Here is a 26,144-nt window from a genome sequence, read left to right on the forward strand (position 1 = left end):
TTAAATTGTCATCAATGCTGTATAAAACTATGTGGAATATAATTTTCTTCAGTAAACATATTGCATCAGAAATTGCCTTCTTTCCTTTTAAGTCTGATGCCAAACTCTTAAGATCGGAGGTTCTCAAATTTGTAGTCACTCATGAGGTGCTGCTCAGGAAATTGTCCTTCTCTGACCAGAAAGTTAAATCTAGGATCATGGTGCCTAGAGAATTCAAAATCTCCCTATCTCTATGTGGGAGATAAAGGTTCACAAACATCATTTGTGAACAATATGTGCTTTATCCCAGTAGTCATGCAAATGTAAATATTCCCCATGTTCTCCTGGAAACCTTGGTGTTCTAGTTGTTACCATCTGTTAACAATCTGAGATTGGAAAGATCACTCTCAGGATTTCTTCTCACAGGCAACTGAACAAGTACATTTAGCACATCATACACTTCTGCTACAAATCACCACAAATTGCTCCTATAATTAGGATCTGGGGAATTACACATAGGAACAAGTCTCTGTCCTCCATACCAGAATGCAAATCAGGTTCCTTGCATGTTTGTCTGTCTCCTCAGAATCTAAGCATTAATAGAGTAACTCTCTCAATTTTTAGGTGAGAAAATCAAAATATAGAGAAGAAATGCCCCAAAATTACATCAGAAGAAAGTAATAGGAGAAAAAGTATTAGATCAATGTGATGCTCAATTTTATCTATAAGGCATACAGGCAAACTAAGGGGTAGCCATACATTTCGAAATATACATGCAGACCAGTAAAAGCGAGAGCAGGGCTGAAATAACTCACTAGTTTTCCTTGTTTTAATTCAGTAAAATATTCCTCCAAATAGCAAGAATGACGGACCTGCTTAGCATGAATGTCTTTGATAAGACAGCCTACCATTTTAGTTTGCTTCATTGAAAGAATGGCTTATTCCAAAGACAGAGAACATTGTGTGGCATTTGAGACAGTTGCACAAGCATTATCAGAGAAACATTCAATGACTGAGTGTTTATATGCATATGTTCCACACAGTCTTAATGCTTTAGTTTGTGGGTTTCTGGAAGCTCAATGACAGAAATGCTGTTTAAGCTGCCAAAGCCTGGTAGATCATTTGGGACTCTTTGCCAGTAAGCTGAAATTAACATAGAGGAAGGGGAAAAAGGCAAGGTAATTTCAAATTTGAAGGTAAAATTAAGCTCTGCTTTTGTTAATTACATTCATTATCAATTAATCAATAAGCATTCTTTAAGCACCTACTGTGTGTCAGTCAAATCTTGATCATAAACTCCTTGAGCTCAGGGGTTACAATCTCATTTCAATTTTTAAAAATACCCAATACTTAACAAAATACCTTACTAATATTAAATATTTCATAAATTTAAAGGTCTACTTAACCATCTTAGAAATTACTCTATTAGCTAATCTTGATGCCCATTTCATAAGCATCCCATTGCCAGATGGAACCTAGGATAAGCAAGGAAGAGAAAAAACATGAAATTAATATTTTTCCATTTTGCTAATTTCTAGTAATACTGAAGGGAGTAGGAAGTAGAAATCTTAGGACAACTTATAGCACACTAAATTGCTCAGTGTTGCTGTGACCCTATCACAGAGAAGTACTGGGATCATAGTTTTCTATAATTAAAAAGGAGAGCTGGTTTTATATAGTATCTAAGGTTTGCAAAGTGGTAGACATATTCTCATTTAAATCTTATAACAGTCCTGCAAAGTGGGTCACAGGTATTATTTATCATGTTCTTATAGACAAGGAAACTAGGACTTTAAGGGGTTAAGTGACTTTCCTGTGATCACATAGGAAGTAAAGTATTGAGTAAAATTTGAATGCTAGCTTTCCAAACTTCAAAGTAGTCTAATGACTTCCTTATGTAGGTACTGCCACTATTTCTAAAGCAACTGAAAGCAGGCACCCAGAATTTTTAGTATTCTTCATGTTGAACAAATAACACACTGAAAAAGCATCAAGATTACATTACAAAAAAAATTGAAATGCAAAGAGAAGTCACTTTGCATTCTTTAAGTAGAAAAAAAATCTTAAGAAATCAGGAGTAATTTTTGAAAATGGTTTTGAATTTCCATACCTTTTTTTTTCTACGTTCTGGTTTCATAGACCATACTTAGGTATAACACCCTTTTGAAACACATATCTAATTAGCAAAAACTCATTGCATCCCTTGTCCGGAACTTTGGAAAGAATGTTTGTTGTAGAGGATCAGTCATTTCAATCATGTCTGCCTCTTCATGATCACATTTGGGATTTCTTGACAAATACATTGGAGTGGTTTGCCATTTTGTTCATCAGCTCATTTTACAGGGAACTAAGGAAACTGAGGCAAATAGGATTAAGTGATTTGCAGGATCATGCAGCTAGTAAGTGTCTGAGGCTGGATTTGAAATCAAGAAGATAAATCTTCCTGACTTCAGGCATGGCATTCCATCCTCTGAACTGCCTAGCTGGCCTTGGAAACAACATAGCATAACCTAATCCCGAGACATATCAGCTGAGGCAGAGGGCCGTTCAAAGACATTTCTCCTGTGGTAAATTATTTTAAGGACAGGAGATCTTAAATGTTTGTATGTGTGTGTCTGAGTGTTTATGTGTGATGGACCCTTTTGTAATCTGATTAGGCTTGAGAATCCCTTCTTAGAAAAATGTTAGCCACTGAAAATTCCAGTGGAGTGCTGTATTTGGAATCAGGAAGGCTTGAGTTTCATTCCTACCTCAGACAGTATGTCTATAACTCTGAGAAAGTAACTTAACTTTTCTTAGCTTCAGTTCTCTTACCTGTAAAATGGGGATAATAATACTTACTTCAAAAGGGTGCTATGAAGATTAAATGAGATAATATGTACAGAGTGCTTTGCATGCCTTAAAGTACTGTGTAAGTGCTGGCTTATATTATTATTAAATGCATAAAATAAATAGCATTACAAAGGAAATTAATTATATCATAATATAGCATTTAAATGCTAAAAAGGAATATATATATATTTTTTTAAGAACATAGGGTACAAACAGTTTGTTCTTATTAGAAATGAACTTTGAGTCTAAAGCATCTGTTATGGATGTGTCAGTTGGTGTGCTGGGTAATGAGGTACAAAGACAAAAACAAACAAGCAAAAATAATTGCCTTGTTTTCATTTTGTGAGTGTGGGCAAATTTATTTGTATTTCTTTCTTAGGGAAAAGAAACTTAAGGGATGAAAGCAGATGGAACATTACACAAGTCAAAAATCAACCCTTTGATGCTGCTTTGGTAAATAGGTAGCCATGCTTGCTGGAGAAAAGAAATGTCAGAGGAATTTGGATGAAAATTATAAGGGATTACTTTTAGCCTTATTCCACAAAATGTTTAATAGAATATCATTTTCCAATAATATCATTAGTAAATTTTAATCATGTGACACAAAACATTGTTGCAACATTTTTCAGCCATGATGGCTCTTATCCTGGTTAAGGGTAACCCCTGGGTATGTGACCTTGATCCCATCCCTTCTCATCTTCTCCAATAGATTTTCCTCTCAATCATCACCTCTCTCCCTCTGTAGTCTTCAACCTCTGTCTATCTACACGTTGATTCCCTACTTCACTACAGCCCCCAAACTTTGCCTGTCTTCCTGTGTGTGTGTGTGTGTGTGTGTGTGTGTAGCACCACTCTCTTGTTATTTTCCTTCATTTCAGACAGCTCTTTCTCCTTTGCTGAAACATTCTTCATCATATCTTCTCCAATACTGTGTGATGCTGAAGAATCTTATCCCTTTTTCTCTGATTAAAGGCCCATGACACTTTGAGTTGCTCATCTGTCTTCAGCAGCATAATATCCCTGGGATAGCTGTCATTCCAATCCTCATAGTTACATTACTTATTGCATCTATATAAGCATTGTTTCAATGAAGCCAAGTTTCACCCTCCAAATGCTATTTTGTCTAATGCCATATTTTCACAGAACAACAATGGTAGTAGACAGAATATGCAAAGAAAATCCTTGGAATGCTTTGAATTCTCTTTTTGATAAATGGAGTAATTTATGAAATTAATTCTATCAAATATTCATGAAGAAGATAAAGTGTTCAACAGTGCTAGGTTTATATTCCAAAGACATCCAAAGATGGGAAAAGGATCAGTTTGTACAAAAATATTTACAGGAACTCTATTTGTTGCAGCTAAGAATTAGAAATCAAAGGGATGCCCATCAACTGAGAAATGATTGTAATGGAATGTTATTATGTTATAAGAAAAAACAAGCGGAATGATTTCAGAAAAACAGGGAAAGATTTACATGAACTAACGCTGAGTAAAATGAACAAAATAAGGAAATTGTATACAGTAACAGTGATACCGCTCGATGAAGAATTGTGAATGAGTTAGCTATTCTCAGTAATACCATGATCCAAAACAATTCTAAAGGTCTGATGAAGCATGCAATCTGCATCCTGAGAAAGAACTGATATTGACTTAATACAGACTGAAACATGCTGTTTTTTACTTTCTTTCATCTCTTTCCCTTTTGAGTCTTCTTGAACAAGAGAACTAATATGGAAATGTTTTGCATAATTGTACATGTACATATAACCCATGTCTGATTGCTTACCATTGGGCAGGCAGGGAGAGATAGAATTTAGAACTCAAAATGTTAAATAAAACTGTTAAATTTCTTTGCAAAGATAAGGAGTTGAAATACCATGATAATATTAAGGCCCTTTAAACAAGAAAGATTCAAACTATATGTATTCACATGTTCTTTAAATGTGGTTTTTAATATATTTTGAATATATAACATAGCTAGAATTATAAAGACAACGAATTATATTGAAATAGTTATCATTTAAAAGTTATAGCTTTGTAATCATGTGATGTTATTTCTTTTTAATAAAGAGAAAGTTTTTTTTAAAAGAAAAATAATCTGAAAAACACTGAAATTCTCTGATAACCATCCTTAAAAAGTATGTGATCAAGATGCCTGCTGCCACCTGGTGGCAGCATACCCTAACAATCAAGTTTATATTTATCAACAAACCATGAAAAGTTGTGTTTAAATTTAGCCATGTAAAGTGGAATATGCAAATTTAAACACATAAACTGACATTAATGTTATACATCCTTTCAGATTTCTTGTAAATATTAATAAGTGCATACAAGAGGCATTCTGATTCAAACTAGTATGAGCAATAGGGTTGAACTCTTATAGACTGAAAAGACCCTAATACATGTAATACATGTAATATACCCTATCCCTATCTTGAGCTAACTGCTTTGGGATAAATTGACTTGTACGATTGTGGAAGTTCAAAGTGGTACAAGAATAGGATTCGATTTTTGTCAGCCTATCAGTTATAAGGTCAAAAGATGAAGGGAAACATGGAGAAAAGAAGTTTCTTGTGAAAGACATTGTATGTATGTGTGTTTGTGTATGGGAAAATATTAGGGAGAAGTTTATAAAAAATATTGTTTTTTTTTTTTTATGTGGTGTCTCATTTTGGGCTTTCAACAACCTTGGGTGATAAGTGCTACAATTTTTACTATCTCTACTTTAGAAACCCAGACACAAAAATGGTAAGTGACTTAAATGAAGTCACATATGTGGTAAGTGACAAAAAGAGGATTGGAACTCAGGCCTTCTCTGACTCCCAGTCCAATCAAACAATCAAAATATATTCATAAAATTCTTCCTATGTGTTAGACACCATTCAAAGTGCTAGACGTACGAAGAAAATTTACAATCTATCTCTGTCCTCAATATTCTAACATTCTAATGGGAAAATGACAGGTGAATACCTAGATAAATACAAAACATATACAGAGAAAATTGTGGCAGTTTCTTGGGAGAAAGCATTAGTAGCTAGGGGGACTAGGCAAGGCCTAATGGTATTTGTACCGATTTTAAGTAAGCCAGGGAACCTGAGTGGCAAAGCTGATGAGGAAGAGCATTCCAGGCACGGGGGATAATTAGTGCAATCTGTGAGAAAGCAGCAAGTAGGTCAATATGACTAGATCATAGACTGCATGAAAGGAAATGTAAAAAGGTAAGTGGAAAGGTAAGAAGGGGCCTGATAATGAAGATTTTTAAAAATAGAACAGACTTTATTTTTAATTCTAAAAGTAACTGTTAGCCACAGAAGTTTATTGACTGAGTAGTCTAGGGAAGAAATGATAAGCATTCTATGATTAGGAAAATCATCTTGGCAACTGAACGGAAAATGGGTTGGAGTGAGCAGAGCCTTATGGCAGGAAGACTGATGAGAAAACTATTCAAATAATCCAAGTGCGACCTGATGAAGGTCTTAAATAGGGAGGTGGCAGTGAGTGGAAAGGGAATGTACAAAACAAGTGAAAAGTTAGAAATGAAAAGATTAGACAATGACTTGGATGTGTGGAATATTTGGGGGTGAGAGTTCAAGGATTACATTGAGGTAGAGAGACAAGATAATTAGGGCAATGCTAGTGCACCAGGAAACCTGGGAAGAGGGAAGAATTTGGGAAGAAAAAATAACAAGTTATTTTTTTGGACATATTGAATTTGAGGAACCAATCGAATTTCCACCTAGAGATGTCAAACAAAGGGAGTTGGGAATGTGGGCTGATAGCTCAGGAGCCAGAAAAAGACTGGATATATAGATCTGAGAATCATCTGCATGGGCATGATAATTGAAACCATGGCAGGTGATGCCATCAACAAGTCAAATTGTACAGAAGGAAAAGAGAAGAGGTCCCATTTTGGGACCAATGGTTAGTGAATAGGAGGACATGGATGAAGAAATAGTAAATTAGATCTAGAAGGAATTGTCAGAAGTCTAAGAGGGAAAAACCAAATCTAGAAACACAAAAGTATGCTGGAAGAAGGGTTGATAAGCAATGTCAAAAATTGCAGAGGTAAAGAAGGATAAGCTTTGGGAAAAATGCATTCAATTTTATAATTAACAAATCATTAGTGATTTTGAAAAGAGTAGTTTCAGGTCAATGATGAGATTGTAAATGAAATTACAGAGGGTTTAGGAAAGAATGAGAGGAGAAGCACTCTGTATAGGATTTTTAAAAGTATTTTTAAAAGATAGTGGGAGAAAGATGGAACAAAAGCTGGTGGGGGGTGGTCAAATAGAATAAAGTTATTTTAAATGTGGGGGAGGAAGATATGGAATATTTGCAAGCAGCAGGAATGGAGCCAGTATATAAAAGGGAATTTGATAATTATAGAGAGAATGAAGATTATTACTGAGGGAAAATCTGCTGGAAAAGATGTAAGAGAAATGGTACACATAGAGAGGTTGCCTTGGGCAAGGAGAAGGGCTAACTTTGAAGGAGATAGCATAGAAAGGTGTCTCAGTGATGTGAAATGAGGGAGAGGAGCAAAGGAGCCTTGGATGAAACACTTAGTTATCTTTTTCTTGCCTATGGAAGTATTAAGGGAAATTCTCAGCAGAGGAGAAAGGGAGGAATGACATGAGACACTGGAGGGAAGACAAAGCTTGAAAGAACTGGTGTAGGAAGGGAGGAGTTGCAACACCAAGGGTCCAGCTGAGATTGGATAATATAAATTTTAGTATAGCAGTAAAGGCTAGCGAAAGAACACAGTGTCTAGCACATAGTGGGAGCTTAATACTTTTTTGTTGAATTTCAAAGAGATCATAGTGAGAATGAAGAATAGGGTTAGGGCTTGTGAGGCACAGAGAAAGATAAAATGATGAAAGTGTATGATCAGAAAAAAGAATTTCACAGTCCATGAACATTGAAAAAGAACAATTGTGGCTGATGGAAAGATCAAAGGTATTACTATCTCTGTGTGAAGTGAAGCTGAGTAGAGAAATGTGTTAGAGAAATATTGGAGGGAAAGAGAAGATTTATATGGATGCTGAAGTCCCCTAGCACAAGAGCAAGATTTGGAAAGAAGAATGCAAGCCAGGTGCTGAACTCAATGTGGAAAGCAGAACTGCCTGTGAGTTGATAGTAGTTACAAGGATGTGGTTTGGATGATATTTTTGGATAGTATGAATCTCAAAGAAAGAGAATTTGCTGAGTGATAGTGGTAGGTGGAAAGTCTGATAACATCAATGAGGATCATAGAGTATTCCAACTCTTCTACTTTATCCAGTAAGTCACAGAGTATGAGTAAAGTACAAACTGTAGTCGAAATGCCATGGAGAATACATTTATAAGATGTATTTATTTGTCTCTGAAAACCTGGGCTATAACTAGACATGAAATATTTTTTTCATGTCCCTCACAAAGTGAAAATGTATAGTTATTTGTCCAAAAGGAATGACCTTTGTGATCTTTCATATCTGTGTGTCACTGAAGAAGATGGCATTTCTCAGGATTACTTGCTTGAATTTAATCTGTTACATGTGTGAATGCCTTCCATTTGAATGCTTTCCACTAAATGGGGATGGGAAAGGGGTAATGGGGAGACATGATTCATTAAGTTACATGGTCCCTTCAGGTTTAGATGTTTGAGTTTTCAAGGATTTAAAACATTCTTTCTATAAAATAAAACATCAACCCATTATTAAAATAGGACAACAAAATGCCAGTATATACATAATAATGTATAATAAATGTAAAATGAACATGTAATAATATAAGAATGTATACTAATATAAGATAGAGATGTAAATGCTATAAGATACTTGAAGGAGCAATGTTTAGAAGCCATGGAGTCATAGAAACATATAATAAGTAAGTATTTCCATGCTTCATTGATTATCAATTATAATTTTAGCCCTAATTTGTCAGGTCTCACAATATGAAGGCAACTTTGGGCCCCTGAATACGTTGGCAGAGGAAATCAAACTCTGACAGTTCCTACAAATCTTTAAGATCTCTGAGTACAGGGTTTATGATACATACAGACATACATCTGTTCTGAGAAGGCCGAAGGCTAAAATCAGAAAGATTCAGATCATTTGTTTTGGTTTTGTTTTACGTTTTTTTTTTTCACAGCCATTCTCAAAGACTGTTTACCAAGTTGTAAAGGGACTTTAATCTATCATAATGGATGAAATACATATACAAGACACAATCATGGTTCCCGGAAGTACTGAAATATACTATTTAGCATAATCTAGAGTTGCTTACTTGCTCATATTCTTTGCTTAGGATGTGATGCTTCCAATGACAGTCAGGTTCTCTCCTAGAACTTAACACTAAATTGAGCCATCTCTTTTACTTGTTGGTAAAACATGAATTCTCATTTGAAGAACTAGTGTAACAGGAGCTACCCAGTTCATGCATTAGACCTCTTTGGTTGACCATTGGGTCTACTACATAAAATCGCATTGTTCAACTTCACTTCATAATTATGAAGTTATAATTCCTCATAACCAGAGCTTATCATAATGTTGAAAAACCTCATTTTAAGTAAGGTTTAACTGATTATCTATGATGAAAGCAAGATGAAAATTCAGCTATGAACTTAGCTGCCTCCTCTGACAGGAACTCACTAGTGTCATATGCTCACTGAACCAATTAGTGAAGTCAGACATGATATTCAGTGAAATTACTTTCACCTTATCTGACTGAATGCAGAAAACATACTAAAATAATTTGATGTGATGTGATGTTGGGCATTTTCACTGGCTGTCCCCATGCCTGGAATATTCTTTCTCTTCATGTCTCCTGTCTTCCCTGGCTTCTTTCAGGTCTTGGATAAAATATAATCTTCAAAAAGAAACCTTTCCATACCCTCCCTCAATCCCAGTGCTTTTATACCTTTCCTCTGTGATGACCTTTGATCAATTCTGTGTGTATGCTACTTATACAGAATTGTTTGCATATTGTCTTTTCCATTATAACGTGAGCTTTTGGAGAACAGGAACAATCTTTTGCCTTTCTTTGTCTCCCCAGCACTTAGCACAGTACCTGGTCCACAGTAGGAACTTGAAAAAAGGTTTTTGACTGACTAGTGGGATTCTCTCCAGTAATGCAGATGGAACTCAATCTATGCATATTTCTCCATTCTGTGTGATTCTTATCTATGGCCTCTAGCAAATGTTCCAGTTGAGGTCAACCAAATCATTTATGGTGAATACATTAGAAATTTTGAATAACAAATTTGAATAACAATTCACATGGTATATCAGCTAGATAAAAGCTCTTCTCTATTTCTACTCACTAGATAGATCTAATTAAAATGAAACCTGTAAACTGGGAGAAAGTAGTTTTGATTTCCCTTGCACCTAATTGCAAGTCAACAAACAGTCTAGAAAGTTTCACATAATATCCTTCCCTTAATAGTAGTTGGTGATACAGTGGATAGAGTACTGGACCTGGAGACCTAAATTCAAGTCCAGCCTTAGACATTTACTAGCTGTAACCCTTAGCAAGTCGCTTAATCTCAATTTGCCTCAGTTTCCTCAATTATAAAACCTACCTCACAACAATTTTGTGAAGATCGAGTGACTCAATATATGTAAAAAGTGCTTAGCACAATGCCTGCTAGATAATAGATATTCATATCAAATGTATTCCCTTCATTTTCCCTTTTCCCTCAGGAATGCTTAATCTACATTTTAAGAACCCTCCATAAAATGCAGTCAAATCAACTTTTAAATGACAAGGTGTTTTTTTTTTTTCCCTCACACAGCTGTTTTCTCTCACACTTTTCTTAACTTTTAAATATTTCAAACCAGATTTCAATGGAAACACACCCAATCATTTTAACCCAGCTTCTCCAAAATCCCCATCCCTGCTAGAAGATAGAATTGTGGATTTTCACACACACACATACACACACACACACAAACACACACACACACATATACCCATCAAATATGTATTATGCATACATATATTATATAAAATGCTATTTCCATATATACATACACACATTTCTTTTAGACTTAAATTCAGTTGCATTATTTTTCAATTATTTTATATGCCTTGAATTAGAACTTTTAAAATCAAGATGGAAATGCATGCACATTAGTCAAATACTTGATTTGGTTGGAAGAAAAATGCGAAAGATTGAACTAACTGCAAACCTCCTGTTCTCATTTACAGAGCATCCACCAACAATTACTGTCCTGTATTGTAATGTATAATACACAAATTCTGTCAATATTCTCCTAATCATTTGGCAAATGCCTGCGTGTGCCTTGAAGGCCTCTGCTGAAGTGTTTGATCAAATGGAATTTATATTATTATATAACACAAAAAAGTTATGTTAATGACGATGAGTTTATAAAAGATATTTCAGGTCTTTTACACTGTGCCTTGTGGGCACCTTACTATTTTCTTACTATTATCACGTCATTATGCTCCTGTGCTTAATCCCTTATGTCTGGGAAGGATATAGAACAGGTTGCTTTTAGCACTAATGGTAGAAATACCTTGCTATATTTTAAAATCATTGTTTTTATAGTGCATCAATTCATGGTTCTTTTCTTGGTAAGTTTTCATGTAAGTCTGTGGATACACCTTTATTACAATAATTCCCAGTATCCCCATCTGCCACAATAAAGATAATGTGAGGATTGGTATAAATCATCTTAGGGAGTTGCTGTAGGATTCTGCTAACATAAATCTTTATTTTTATATCTAAATTTTAAATGACGATGGAGGAAGGTTTTATGGATGGGTTATCATTTTAGAAATTAATAATGACATAAAATATTAGGAACCAATACAACTCCAAAGAATAACATAGAATATTATAGATTCTAATATATACATACTCACAAATAAGAGGTAAAAATAAACTGAAAATTGATGATTTTCTTTTAGTCTTAAGATGTGTTTTCAGAAATATATGAATTATCTAGATGAACAATGATTATAATCCCCTCCTTTTAAGGAAAAGAAATACTAATCCTGTTAATACTAGGCATTCGTACCAAGAAACATGTCTAATTCTCCTTGATCAAATCTGAACTATAGGGTCTTTTAATAAAATTGTTTTTATCCAATCCTTACACCAGAAATCATATACAATAAAGGAGCTACTCAACTCACAAGGAAAATGGAATATTGGATTTTGATAATTTACTAGATATATGACTCTGGGTAAATCACCTTATCAAAGTTCATTTCCTTATTTGCAAAGTTAAATTGATCTAAATGATCTCTAGGATCCTTAATAGCTTCACATAAAATGGAAAAATCCATGATATAATAAAGGGGGAATATCAGGCACCAATACAGAACAGAGTGCAACTTCCTTCAAGGCTCAGTTCAAGTCACATCCTGCATGTGAAATTTCCCATCCCCCTGGGTATTAGTGCTCCCCACCCCTTCCACATACATACATACACACATACACACTCTCTAAACAGCGGTATATATGTTGTGTTTATTTGTCTGTGCTTTCCCCCTTACTTTTCTATTTATAGATATTTATCTATATGTATATATAGATACATGCATAAATCTATATATAACATATACTGACTAGATGGTGAGATGGATGATTTATCGTAGCTTCAGTTTCCTTATCTAGAAGATGAGGATTAAAATAGTACCTACCTCACTGAGTTGTTGTGATCATATAAGGTAATATATAGAAAGTGCTATGTAAACCTTAAAATACTATATAAATGTCCGACTATTATAACTATTGTTTGGGCAAAGGATATATTTTCCTACACAGCATACATAATCCTCTAAATCTTCATCTTAAAACTGGACATATGCTAACTAAGGCTGGTGACCTCCCATGATTTTTTTTTTAAATGATGACTCATATCTTTCTTCCATTCTCTCCCATATTTTGCTGTTCTCCTTCCTCCCCCCTCCCCGCCCCGCCTCCATATTAAAGTACCTCCTTCTTTTGGCTCACAAGTATCAGAAACTTCTTGCAAAATTTATCAAGCACTTAGTCAGCCAGAGGGATCACTCAAGAGGAGTGACTGAAAGTATTTTCAACAGTTTTAGAAGTGGTTTCAGGATATTCCCCAGTAGTCCCCCTGAGTGATTTTTCCATCAGGGATATATAGACTGAAATGAAATGCAGAAAAAGAAAGACCTCTAGTCATGTTTTCTCTCTTTGTGAAGCTTTATGGAGGCAATTCTTATTTCATGGAAGTTTGGGGGATGGGATGATGTAGAGGCAGGGTTAGGATTCTATTGCCCTCAATAGCAATTTCTTCTAAAGGCTAAGTAGAAATTATTCTCAAGCTAGTTCTATTACTTTCTTATTCTACAAAAGCTAATTTCAAAGGGACCCTGACATGAAACCTAAAAAGTTAGATGCACATTAACTAAAGCTTTACAATTATATTTCTGAGTATTTTCTGCATATTACAAAATTATGTCAGTACTTCTCAGTGTAACTGCTCAGCAAATATTAATTGGTAAAGATGAGATAGTTTGAGGGTGATTTTCACTAAGATATACAATAAAAAACACTTAATTAAGAGACACAAGGAAATATGCTTTAGCTCTAAACCATAATAATGTGATTTAGAATTTTCTGAAGACTAATCTACAAAAAAAAGACTAATCTGGGTTATCCATCTGTTGAAATATACACCAAAAGTTCAAATGGCATTGATAATAGGGAGAGCATTTTTTCTAAATGAAACAGAGCTTCCAGAAGACTAGCATGTCATGAATATCTTCTTTTTGTTGTCTCCAAATTCAAAGATGTTGCTCAGTTCAAAAATATCACTAAGGAAGGTTATGAGTAACACTGCAAACAATCCCTTCCAAACTGTATAGAAGTACAGATTTGCTGTAGGTAGCAGTTACAGTCCTCTCTTGGTGGGTGTGGTAAAATGGCTCAGTTTTGGCTAAGGGTAAGGATGGGAGAGATTTTGAAAATATGTTGTTAGTATTACATTTATTATAACAAGTTTTCCCACCTAGGAAAGGACCCAAGCAGGGCCAGTGACTTCCTACCTTGAAATAAAGCAATGACTAGATTAGAGTTAGGATTAGGAACAGTCGTCTAGTCATGACTGACCCACATGCAGGTCTATTAGCTTAATCTGTTCAGTTGCAGGGAGTTAATAGTGCATTCACCAATGATTTTGGCTTCAGGAAGAGAGAGAACACTGATTAAACAGAAACAATACTGGTGCAAAGAGTGAGGGGGTGATAGTAAGACATAAAATCTGAAGATGATAATGTTTGGGTCCAGATAGGGAAGAGTCAGGTCAGTTTAACTCAAGGGAGTTTGATAAGCACTTATTAAGCACCTACTATGTACCAGCCACTGTGCTAGGTGAAACAAAGGTAAAACTAAGGTAAAAATTAGACCAGTCCTGCCCTCAAAGAGTTAATATTCTACTAGAGTTGTTACAAGCAGGAGGTCTGAGGATGTAGGAGGAAGGTGGATGAGTATAAGTGAACCAATGTGACAGAAGGGCAGTGTAAAGTACAATAGTAAGAAATTCTCTTCTCAGGCCTACATTCCTACACACTATACTGAGAGCATAGGAATATTCCAGAATGATATGAACAGTAGCTCTAGTTTGGCCAGTGAACATTCATGAATCTTGAATTAATTCAATTTCCAGATTATTGTATATCGTAAGAATTTTAAGTAGGAAAAAGCAAAGGCGAGGAGGGGAAGAGACCTATGGATCCTCTAATCTTACCTGTAACCACTTCCTTCATTTCCATTATACATTCCCCTTGCAGTAAAAGATAATGAAGTCCATTATAATAAATCCTTTTAAAGTACATTGATATATTATTAACAAAGAGACTGGAAAAGGGTGGGAATGAGGAAGACTCTGTGTTCTCACTTCAGGGAATTGGGGATTTGTGGATTCAAATTTCAGAAGAAGCTGCAATTTAAAACTTGAAGGGGACACTGGTAAGCTAAAACTTAAGCTAAAAGTGGGGTTGGGGAGGGAGGGAGGAGTCTAGTTGAGTAGTATACCCTTGACACTGCAGACTTATATGGTGGCCTTGAAGCTCAGCTTTCTCATTTCCTGAATTGCTCAGTGTTTTAACTCAAAATGAATTACTCTATTTCTAACTACTAAATGCCAGACAGATAGGATATTCACTTTTCAACCATCCTCAGCTATGTCACAACATTTGTACTTCACTGTATCTTGAAATAACTATTTTTGTACAGTTTCCTAATTTAGTCTAATGAATAGGATAGTAGTTAGGTCTTATGTTGTCCAAGATCCCCACTCTCCCTTCCCATACACGCTTCAAGCTCAATAAAATTGTGTTTCAGCAAGTAAATCTCAAGGCTGATCAACACAGCATTCCAAAACCTTACTTGACAACCCAGGCTGGCTATTTAGGATTCATTTGAGATAACAAGTAACACTAGAATGTCAAACTTAAAGATACTGTAATTAGTGATATCTACTATAATTATAGTTTCCTATAAGCCTTCTGAAAGAGGCAATAGTCTTTCTGATGTTGTTGGTGATTGGGATAGAGGTGGGGATAGGGATAGGGATGAGGGAAGATATAGAAAAATGGTGTGTAGTGTGCATCCTTGATAAAACAATTTAGTGGTCATTTTCTTCTCTGAAATCTCCAGTGAAAACACATGTCATGGTATTTCACTGATTCAAGATAATATATAACCTATGAATATTATCATTTTAAGATTTGTTCTTCTATGGAAATGGTATCAGACTCAAATAGAGATAGGGCCACTAATCCATACATAAGGATCCCTGTTACATAAGGCCTCATAATGACTTTATTTTAAAATACATTATTTCTGTTTTATTTTATTTTATATATTTTGTTCAACATTTCCCAATAACATTTTATTTCGGTCCAGCCTGAGCTCTGGAATGTTGTGGGTGGTCCATAGCTGCATATTTAACTCCTCTGTTCTATGGTCTGAAAAACAGTCTAGTTTCCAGGTTTGATTTTTGTGACTGAATATGGTTTTATAAAGAATACTCTATGAAACCTTTATTGACATCTGCCCACATTCATCCCACTTCCTTTGAAAAATTATTAGATTCACAGTATATACACTGGCATAATAAATGTGCTTTCACACACACACACACACACACACACACACACACACACACACAAGTTTTGTCCCACTAGCTACAGTGTAATTACGGTCCTTTATTTCAGAGACCATCTTTGTATATCTTCTGTCTTTATAAAGTGCCTAACAGGAAGTTAAGCACACAATAAGTACTCAATGAATTGATAAGAATATAGGTTTCATTTAAATCTACATTGTATATATATGTATACATATGTGTGTACATATGTATGTATATATGTGTATATATATGTATATATATGTACTTGCATGAATATTTATAATAGATGACGTAGGGTAGCTAGGTGGTTCAGTGGCTGGAATGCCTGTCCTGGGAGTTAGGAAAACTCATCTTCCTGAGTTCAAATGTGACCTCAAACTGTTATTAGCTGTATGACCATGGTCAAGTCATTTAAATCTGTTTGCCTCAGTTTCCTCCTCTGTAAAATGAGCCAAAGAATTAAGTGACAAAAATCCTCAGTATTTTTGCTAAGAAAATGCAAATAAGGTCACTAAGCGTCAGACATGACTGAGAAATGACTGAACAATAGCAATACATGACATACAGCTTTTATAAGATCTATGTATGGCCTGTAATTAGGGTTTTTGTTATATACATAAATGAATACAAGTAGATATTTCCTTTCAACAACAAATGATAATTTAAGGGTATGATATATGTCTTGGGGAAGGCCTGTATTTGGTTAATTTGAATATAAACCTTCGTTAGGATGCCATAAATCTGAAGTAATTTGCCATATTATTATAAAATATATTTAAGAACTTCAGCTATTTCTCTGAGCATTTCAACTTGCTTAAACTGGCAAGAACCAAATCCTATTGATGATAGTAAACATTTTAATAGCTTTTGGTTAAATAGAAAGAAATAGCAACAAAACAATTACATGTCCCTTGCACTTGATGGAAAGATGTTTATCTTTACTAAGTTAAAAAAGTCAATGGCAAATTTTTCCTTTTATGAAAAAAGCAATACACTATAATTAAGAAAATTTGGAATGCATACATAAATATTTACTTCAATTATTTTAGTCTAAATATAATAAATATATTCTTTTGGGGGAAGATTTAATAATATATATTGAAGAAATGATTTTCTGTATTCCTAAGTCAACATCTTGAATTTATCTAATAAGTCATATAGTCAACCCAATTATTAATTAATATCCATACATTTAAAATATTGGAAATATAAATTTCAGAAACCTAAAACATTCTGATTTATATTTCAATTTCAAGATCAAAGTACAGAAAGAAATAATAAAATAATAAAAATATTTAAACCTAATAACATATATGACATGAAGCAATAATGATACAAAGACAGTGCAGACACAAGTAAGTTTCTCCTCAGACAAAATTTAACAGAACAAAAACTAAAGACTGCTAAAATCATTGACTTTACTCTCTATTAGGAAAATACTATGATTCAAAATAAAAACCTGCATAGGACTCTGCGAATTTAAAAAGCTTGAAATTAAATGTTGAGAATTCACTTAAAGAAATCAAGGTGTATATAAAATGTGGATTATCTACTCCTTCTAGAGTTTCTATTTCATTTTAGACTTAATTTTTAAAAATTTTAATAGTATTTTTTCCAATTCCATGTAAAGATAGTTTTCAACATTTATTTTTAGTTTTCAACAGACACTTGCACAAGATTTTGAGATCCAAATTTTCTCCCCATCTCTCCCCTCTGCCCACCCCAAAACAATGTGCATTCTGATTATTACTTCCCCCAGTCTTCCCTCCCTTCTGTCACATTCCTCCCTTCTCTTATCCCCATCCCCTCTATTTTCTTGTAGGGCAAGATAGATTTCTATATCCCACTACTTGTATATGCTATTTTCCAGTTGCCTGCAAAAACAATTTTTAACATTGGTTTTTAAAACTTTGAGTTCCAACTACTCTCTGCTCCTCCCTCCCCACCCATCCCCACTGAGAAGACAAGCAATTCAGTATAGGTTATACGTGAGTAGTTATGCAAAACACTTCCATAATAGTCATATTGTGAAAGACTAACTATATTTCCCTCCATCCTATCCTGCCCATCATTTATTCTATTCTCTCTTTTGACCCTATCCCTCTTCAAAAGTGTTTACTTCTAATTACCCCATCGTCCTATTTGTCCTGCCTTCTATCATTCCCCCTCCAACCCCCCCCCCCACTTATCTCCTTCCCCTCTACTTTCCTGCAGTGTAAGATCGATTTTCATAACAAATTGAGTGTACATTATTCCCTCCTTAAGCCAAATGCGATGAGAGTAAGGTTCATTCTTTCCCTCTCACCTGCCCCCTCTTCCCCTCCACTGAAAAAGATTTTTCTTGCCTCTTTGATGTGAGATAATTTGTCCTATTCTATCTCTCACTTTCTTCCCCCCAATATATCCCTCTCTCATCCCTAATTTTTTTTATATCATTGCTTCCTATTCAACTCACTTTGTGTCTACATGTCTATAATCCCTCCAACTACTTTAATACTGAGAAAAATCTCAAGTTACAGATATGATCTTTCCATGTAGGAATGTAAACAGTTCAACTGTAGTAAGGCCCTTATGATTTCTCTTTCCTGTTTACCTTGTCATGCTTCTCTTGATTCTTGTGTTTGAAAGTCAAATTTTCTATTTAGCTCTGGTTGTTTCAACAAGACTACTTGAAAGTCCTCTATTTCACTGAATGACCATTTGTTTCCCAGAAGTATCATACTCAGTTTTTCTGGGTAGGTGATTCTTGGTTTTAATCCTAGCTCCTTTGTCGTCTGGAATATCATATTCCAAACTCTTCAGTCCCTTAACGTAGAAGCTGCCAGATCTTGTGTTATCATGATTGTATTTCCACAATCATGGCTGCTTGCAATATTTTCTCCTTGAACTGGGACCTCTGGAATGTGGCTACAATATTCCTAGGAGTTTTCCTTTTGGGATCTCTTTCAGGAGGTGATCAGCAGATTCTTTCAATATCTATTTTACCCTCTGGTTCTACAGTATCAGAGCAGTTTGCCTTGATATTTCTTGAAAGATGATGTCAAGGTTCTTTTTTTGATCATGGCTTTCAGGTAGTCTAAAAATTTAAATTGTTTCTCCTGGATCTATTTTCAAGGTCAGTTATTTTTCTAATGAAATATTACACATTGTCTGCTATTTTTCTTTCCTTTGGCTTTGTTTTCTCATTTCTTGATTTTTCATAAAGTCATTTACTTCCATCTACTCCATTCTAATCTTTAAGGAATTATTTTCTTCAGAGAGCTTTTGGACTTCCTTTTCTATCTGGCCATTTCTGCTTTTTAGGGCATTCTTCTCCTCATTGACTTTTTGGACCTCTTTTGACATTTGGGTTAGTCTAATTTTTAAAGTGTTATTTTCTTCAGCATTTTTCGGTCTCCTTTGCTCTACTTCTCTTACTTGATTTTCAAAATTCTTTTTGAGCTCTTCCACAGCCTGAGACCAATTCATATTTTTCTTGGAGGCTTTGGATGGAAGAGCATTGACTTTGTTGGCTTCTGTTTGTAAACTTTGCTTTCCCTTGTCACCAAAGTAAGATTCTTCTTCCAGTTTTTGCTTATTTCCCCAGCCATTTATTTGAATTTTAAGCTGTTCACCAAGGTAGTTCTCTGCTTCTACTGGGGGTAGAAGATGTACTATCACCTGCTTGATCCCCCCACAGAGTGTGGGTATACAGCACCAGAAACAGACAGTGCAGTTGTCCCTGCTCTTGCTGCTCCTGCTGCTGCGGAGGCTGCACTGAGGCTCTGTGGCTGCTGCAGGCTGCAACACTCCTTCTGTCACCCTGTAGCTAGGGCCTGACCACTCTACTCTCTCCCACAGGTCCCATAGGATTTTTCTACTGACCTTCCAATTTGTCCTCAGCATTTTGGAGCTGTGAAGTCTGGAAACTGCCCCAGATGCCCAAGATTAAGTCCCCCCAAGGCCTGCTCAGGTCCTGTCTGTGCCAGCATGGCCCACACTGGACTGTGCTCTGCTCCCAGTTCAGCATGAAAGATACTTTCTGACAACCTTCCAGGATGTCCTGGGCTGGAGATTTGCTTCACTCCATTGTCCTGTGGGTACTGTAACTCCAGAATTTGTTTAGAGTCATTTTTTTATAGGTATTTGGCCATATTTGAGGGGGAGCACAAGCAAGTCCATGCTGTTACTCTGCCATCTTGACTCTGCCTCCTAGACTTAATTTTTAGAAAAGAACCTTATATGATCTGTAAAGAAATTCATCAGTTTGACCTGAAATCCTAGTCAAATTCACAGTGATTTTATGATTTTCATACTTATTTTCATGAACAGAACATTTTGAACTGCTTAGTTGAAAACCTTTGTTCTAATATATGAAATGTTTGAGAAGCATTTAAGTAGTGGCCAAAAATTTGCAGGAGAGGATGACAAATAGTTTTTATGAGAAGGGTAAACATTTAAATTGTTTATAGAATGACTAAAAAACTGTAAGGCTGAGTCATTTACTAAATTATGCTTTTGTTACTATCCTCTTTTAAAACCTTTGGGCTAAAATGTTGTTGACTGGTGGGTATAGGAAAATGACAACAATTTAAAGCCAATAAGTCATGCCCTGACTTCTTTAAATATTTATACAAGTTGCCTCCTGCATGCTCCTTTTCTTTCACCTATTCCAATGTTATCCATACTCAGGCTCAATTTCAGCAGAAATCTGATCACAGTTTTATTTTCTGCTATCATGTCTGACTGTTGTCATTTTTACTAAAGTACATCTCGTTAGGCATTAAAATATTAAAGGAACCTGATTCATTCTATTTCTTAAAGACTAGTAGGATCCAGAAATATGTTATGGAGGGAGATTATGAAAGAATATCTATGTCTAAGGAAAGAGGTAGTTGAAGAGGAAGAACATTAGCAGTAGTCAGAGATGGGGAGAGGAATATCAGAGCTTCTAGGTCAATTTCCTGAGTTCCATAACTCCTTAGGTTTCCCAGTGCTTGCACTAAATAGAAGACTGAGCCTCCAAACCTACATATGCTCTATTATAGAGTGGTGAACCTGCAGCTTTGAGGTCACATGCGGTCTTCCAGGTCTTTGGGTGCTGCTTTTTGACTGAGTCCAAGTTTTAAAGAACAAATCCTTTTATTAAGGGGATTTGTTCTGGGAAGTTTGGATTTAATCAAAGTACCATGTGCAAAGACCTAGAGAGCCACATGTGGTCTATGGAATCCATTGTATCAAAGTCATAAATTTTTAGTTCTTCATTTCTGTGACAATGTTTCTCTCTCTGACTCTGAGACTTGTGACCCTCAATTTTGTATGTTGCTTGGGGAGGGACCTATTGTTGCCCAGTCCATGAGATTCAGAGGTCAAAGTGAGAACCTGAAAAGACCTTAGCTTAAAAGTCCAAGGTCTCCCACTACATTCTGGGCCATCTCCAGTCAGTGCGATCTGTATGTGGCTAGTAGATCCAGTTGGCTCTGGAGGAGAAAGTAAGGCTGTTGTATAGCCCTCCCTCATTAAAATCAAAGTCAATTGCAAATCATGGCATCATCTCCCTGGTCTTCTTCTAGAATAAAGAACAAACCACAGCAAACAATAACAACAAAAACCAACAACTCTCATTTGATCTGACCATTCCTGCTAGCTATAGTCCAATATCTCTACTGCATTTCAAGTCAAAACTCCTTGGGAAAATCATCTATGATCAGTGCCTCCACTTCTCCATTTCCTCTCTTCTTAACTATTTTTGATCTATTATTTGGCGTCAACCTCATCATTCCACTGAAATTGCCCTCCTCATAGTCATCAATAATATTTTAATTAAAAATTCTAGTGCCCTTTTCTCATTCCTCCACTTTCCTGATCTGTCTGTCAATCACTCTCTTCTCCTTGATACTCTCTCTTCTCTAGTTTCTTTTCTTCTTTGTTAATACTGCTCTCCCCTGATCTTCTTCCTGTCTGATTCCTTTTCTGTGTCTTCCTCAAAGTCATACATACAAACTATGGGTATCCACCAAAGGTCTTTTGTGTTCCCTCTTCTCTTTTCCTTCCATATTATCTTAGTTATCTAATCAACTTCCCTGTGTTTAATTATCGTCTCAGCACTTATGATTTTCAGATCTATTTGTCTATTGCTTACCCGTCTCCTGATCTGAAGTCTCACAGTACCAACTAAATAACTAACTGACCAACTATCAGATGTTAGTATTAAATTGGATGTCCCAAGATATCTTAAATTCAATATAACCAAAAACATACTTATTTTTTTCTTAAAATCCTCCACCACTCTGAAGTTTCTTATTATTGTCAAGAACACAATTATCTTCCTCATCACTCATGCTCATGTCCTTGACCCCTCACTTTGTTAAATCCTCCCCTCCTACCAATCTATTTCCAATTCCAATGGATTCAATCTTCTCAATATCTCTTCCATAGCTCCCCTTTTCTCTTCTGACATAGCAATCATCTACCCCTATGTAAACTTTCATCACTTCTCACTTGTAGTAGAACAATTAGCTGTTTGAATTCCCTGCTTCAAGTCTTAATCAATGGAAATAATAATAACAAAAACCATAATGACAACAACTATAATATTTCTTAATCTCTCCACCATAATTTTTGCCCTCATAATAGAGGTTTTCAATGTGCATATATATATATATATTCCTTCAAAAAATCTAACCTTCCATTTCCTCAAATTAATCATTCCCCACTCCTGATCTCTACCTCAAATACAAAAAATGGACATATTTTCAAAACGGCCTTGCTTTAGTCCCTTCTCACCTCCGTTGCTAATTAAATATTATTGTCTACTATATGCAAGACTGTACTGAATTTTATAAATATTGTTTCATTTTATTCTCCCAACATCTCTGTGAGAAATGTGCTATCTATTATGAAACTGAGGCAGACAGAGGTTGTGACTAGCTAAGGCTCCCATGCAACTAATCAATGTCTGAGGCTGTATTTGAACTCGTCTTCCTGACTGTAGGCCAACAGCTCTTTCCCATGGTTCCTTAGTAACTAAAAGATTAAATATAAAATCCTCTTTTTTGGTTTTTAAAACCCTTCACATCCTGTAACATTCCTGCCTTTCTAGTCTTTTCCCTTCATTCTTTTTTCACATACCAATACCAAACACCACCAATTTCTTGCCATTCCTTGCACATGAACTCATTTCCTAACTCTATGGCTCTTCACCAGTTGTCAGCCATACCAAGAATGCTTACCCTCATCTGTGCCTCCTGACATCCCTGGTTTCATTATACACTCAGCTCAAACATTATCTCCTGTAAAGGGCCTTTCTTAGACTTTGTCACTCTTAATTCCTTTTAAGTTTACTTCCAATTTATATATTTTGTATATACAAAGATGTTTTCATTTTTACTTTGCCATTACAATGTGATCTCCTAGAGAGTAGGGACTCTATTTGACTTTCTTTATATCCCTAGTCTTTAACACAGAGCCTGACATCTAATAAGTTTTAATAAATGTTTGTTTATGTGTATATATGTATATATATATATACATATATATGTATAAATATAGGTTATTAACTTTGTTTTACAGAGGAAGACCTTGAGATATCAAGAGGTTAAGTGACTTATCCAGTGTCACATAGTAATTTTTCTGATGTAGGATTTGCACTTAGATATTCCTGATTCCACGTCCAATGTTCTATCCCTTTTGTCATCTAATACAACTACTTTTTGTCACTGGATTTTATTTGAGATGAAAGATGTATTTTTACTGCAAACCTTTTTTTCAACATTCTCTCTTTTAGCACTAGGCAGAAAAAGAAAAACTTTAGTCAACATTTTAACATTATAAAAATTAAAATATACCACCACTAATACATATTAGAACTAAACAATCTTGGAGTTGTAAGGAATCTCAAAGATCATCCAGATCAAACATCTGTTCAAATATCAAATCCTGTCTACAACATGTAAAACAACTAATATCTCATCTCTGATTAAAGACCTCTAGGGTCACAGAACTCACTTCTGCAGAAAGCTGCTTCACTTCTAGTCAACTCTAATTGTTTGTTTGTTTTTTTTAATTTTCTTTTTTTTCCTTTGAGAATGGCCATTTTTAACCATATGATTCCCACTTATTGATCATATTTTGGTCTATGATACCATGCAAGAGAAGCCTAATTCCCATTCCATAAGGCTGTTCTTTAAATAACGGAATATAATTATTACATTCCTGGAAAGTCTTCTTTTTTCTGGGTTAAATATGTCTAATTCTTTAAACTGATACTTGTGTGGTTTCAAATCTGCTCACCTTCCTTATTGCCTTCCTATTTTGTATCCCAACTTGTCAATGTCCCTTTTGAAATATGGCAGTAGAGAGGCAGAGGGGCTAGAGAACTGATGCCAGGAAAATCTAGGTTCAGGTACCACTTTTCAAAAATTAAGTCTTATTGACATGATTTTTTTTTTACATTACAAACATTTCTAGATCCCCCTCACATGATGAGAGATCTCTTGTAACAAAGTAAAACAAGGAAGTCAATTCAACAAAACAATACCTTCATGCTAAAGTGCATGGAACATACAGGTTATGAGGCAAATCACTAAATGCCTCCATGCTACAGACAAGACTGTATCTTGTAGAATATTTGAGCCCTAAGCAGGGTGAAGAGAGTTTCCTTGCAAGGAGTTCTCTATAGCACCCAAAATCATTGTGGCAGCTCAGATCTTATATTCATCTCATTCTTTCAACCTGCTGAGATTTTTATAAAGTACTGAGTTCTTTATCAAATGCATTAGCTACCCCTTCATCCTTGATATCATTTTCAGGCTCCATGAGCATGCTTCCTTCATCTAAGTCATGATCTTTTTCTAAAACAAGGCCAAAGACAGATCCTTGAGGCAGATTTTTACAGACCTACTCCTAGGTTTGCACTGATCATTGATCATCATTCTTTAGGGGAGTTTGTCATTTATAGGAATTTCATCTCATTTCTAATTGAACATTAGGATTTCATCCTTTGAATAAAAATGTTCAAGAATATGATTCAGGCAGGACTTGGCAATTTGATCTAATCAGTCAACCAGTTCTGAATCCACTTAAACATATCATTTATTCTTCAATTCACATCTCTCTACTTTGAAAAAAATCATCAATAACCTTGCTGGAATCTAAATATGTTGTATCAATGTACTTTTTCTAATCTGTTCATTGAATGAATGGGATTGGATAGGAACTGGATCCAGGTATTATTCCTCTGGTTACCCTCTTAAAAAAGAAATTAGGTTAATCTGATATGATTTGTTCTTAATGAACCTAAGTTAACCATTAGTGATAACTTACTTCCAAAAGCTCATGAATTGTACCCTTAATGAGCTATTATGGAACTTTTTAGGGGAAAGCCACCAATCTCACCAACTTACTTTTAAGCATCTATCTTCTTCATGCTTTTGAAAATAAGTACAATATTCCAATTTCCATTACTGTGATATCTCTATTATCCTCAGATTTTTTTTTTCCAAAGGTCACCAAGAGTGACTCAACAACCTCATTTACAAGTTCATTCACTATCCTGGGCTCATCTGTTGGTCAGATGACTTGAGCTTAGTGAAGACACATAGCTGTTTTCTTTCCTTTTCTTTCTTTCCTCTCTACTTGTCTCAGATTTCAATTTCCTGTTAATCATTTTTTTCTATATTTTTCTAGTCTGAAGATTACTCTCCCTGTTTGATAAAATCAAAGCAAATAATGTTGGGGAAGTTAATTTTCTTCTCTTCTTGTCATACGGGATCATTTACTTGACCTTTTCTTTTGTCCTCAGTATAGTTTTTTACCCAAATTCCTTTAGTATTTATAACAAACCTCAGCGCATCCTGGGGTTTTATCCCTCCTGAGACTAATCTTACAGAACCTGTCTGTCATTTTTTTATTCCTCTTCAGTTGTCTGTCCTTGATTCCATCTCTTTGACTCTTGTAAAAACAGTTACGATAAGCTTGACCTTTAGATATAGAGGGAATAATTCAAGAAACACCAAAAACCTGACAGTATTGTACCTCTGTCATGAACGTTCTTATCAACCTCTTTGGTTCTCACTTTGCAAATATAGGATTAAAAAGTGTTAACCAACATCATACAAGGACAGAGATAGGAATCGCACTAGAAATGGATACGTTAAGGAATTGTAAAACACATGAAACATATAAAAGTTGAAGTATTGTTTGTTTATTTATTTATTAGCCACACAATACCAAAAGTAGGATA

General features: G+C 35.2%; 1 protein-coding gene across 1 annotated transcript in view; it reads right to left on the reverse strand.

Annotated features, from left to right (window-relative positions):
* The window catches only part of CSMD1 (CUB and Sushi multiple domains 1), a 2,598,423-nt gene that overhangs the window by 1,331,289 nt on the left and 1,240,990 nt on the right, over positions 1-26,144 (reverse strand). The window lies entirely within an intron of this gene.

Source organism: Notamacropus eugenii, chromosome 1 (assembly GCF_028372415.1).
Source record: "Notamacropus eugenii isolate mMacEug1 chromosome 1, mMacEug1.pri_v2, whole genome shotgun sequence".
In the NCBI taxonomy this organism is placed as follows: Eukaryota; Metazoa; Chordata; class Mammalia; order Diprotodontia; family Macropodidae; genus Notamacropus; species Notamacropus eugenii.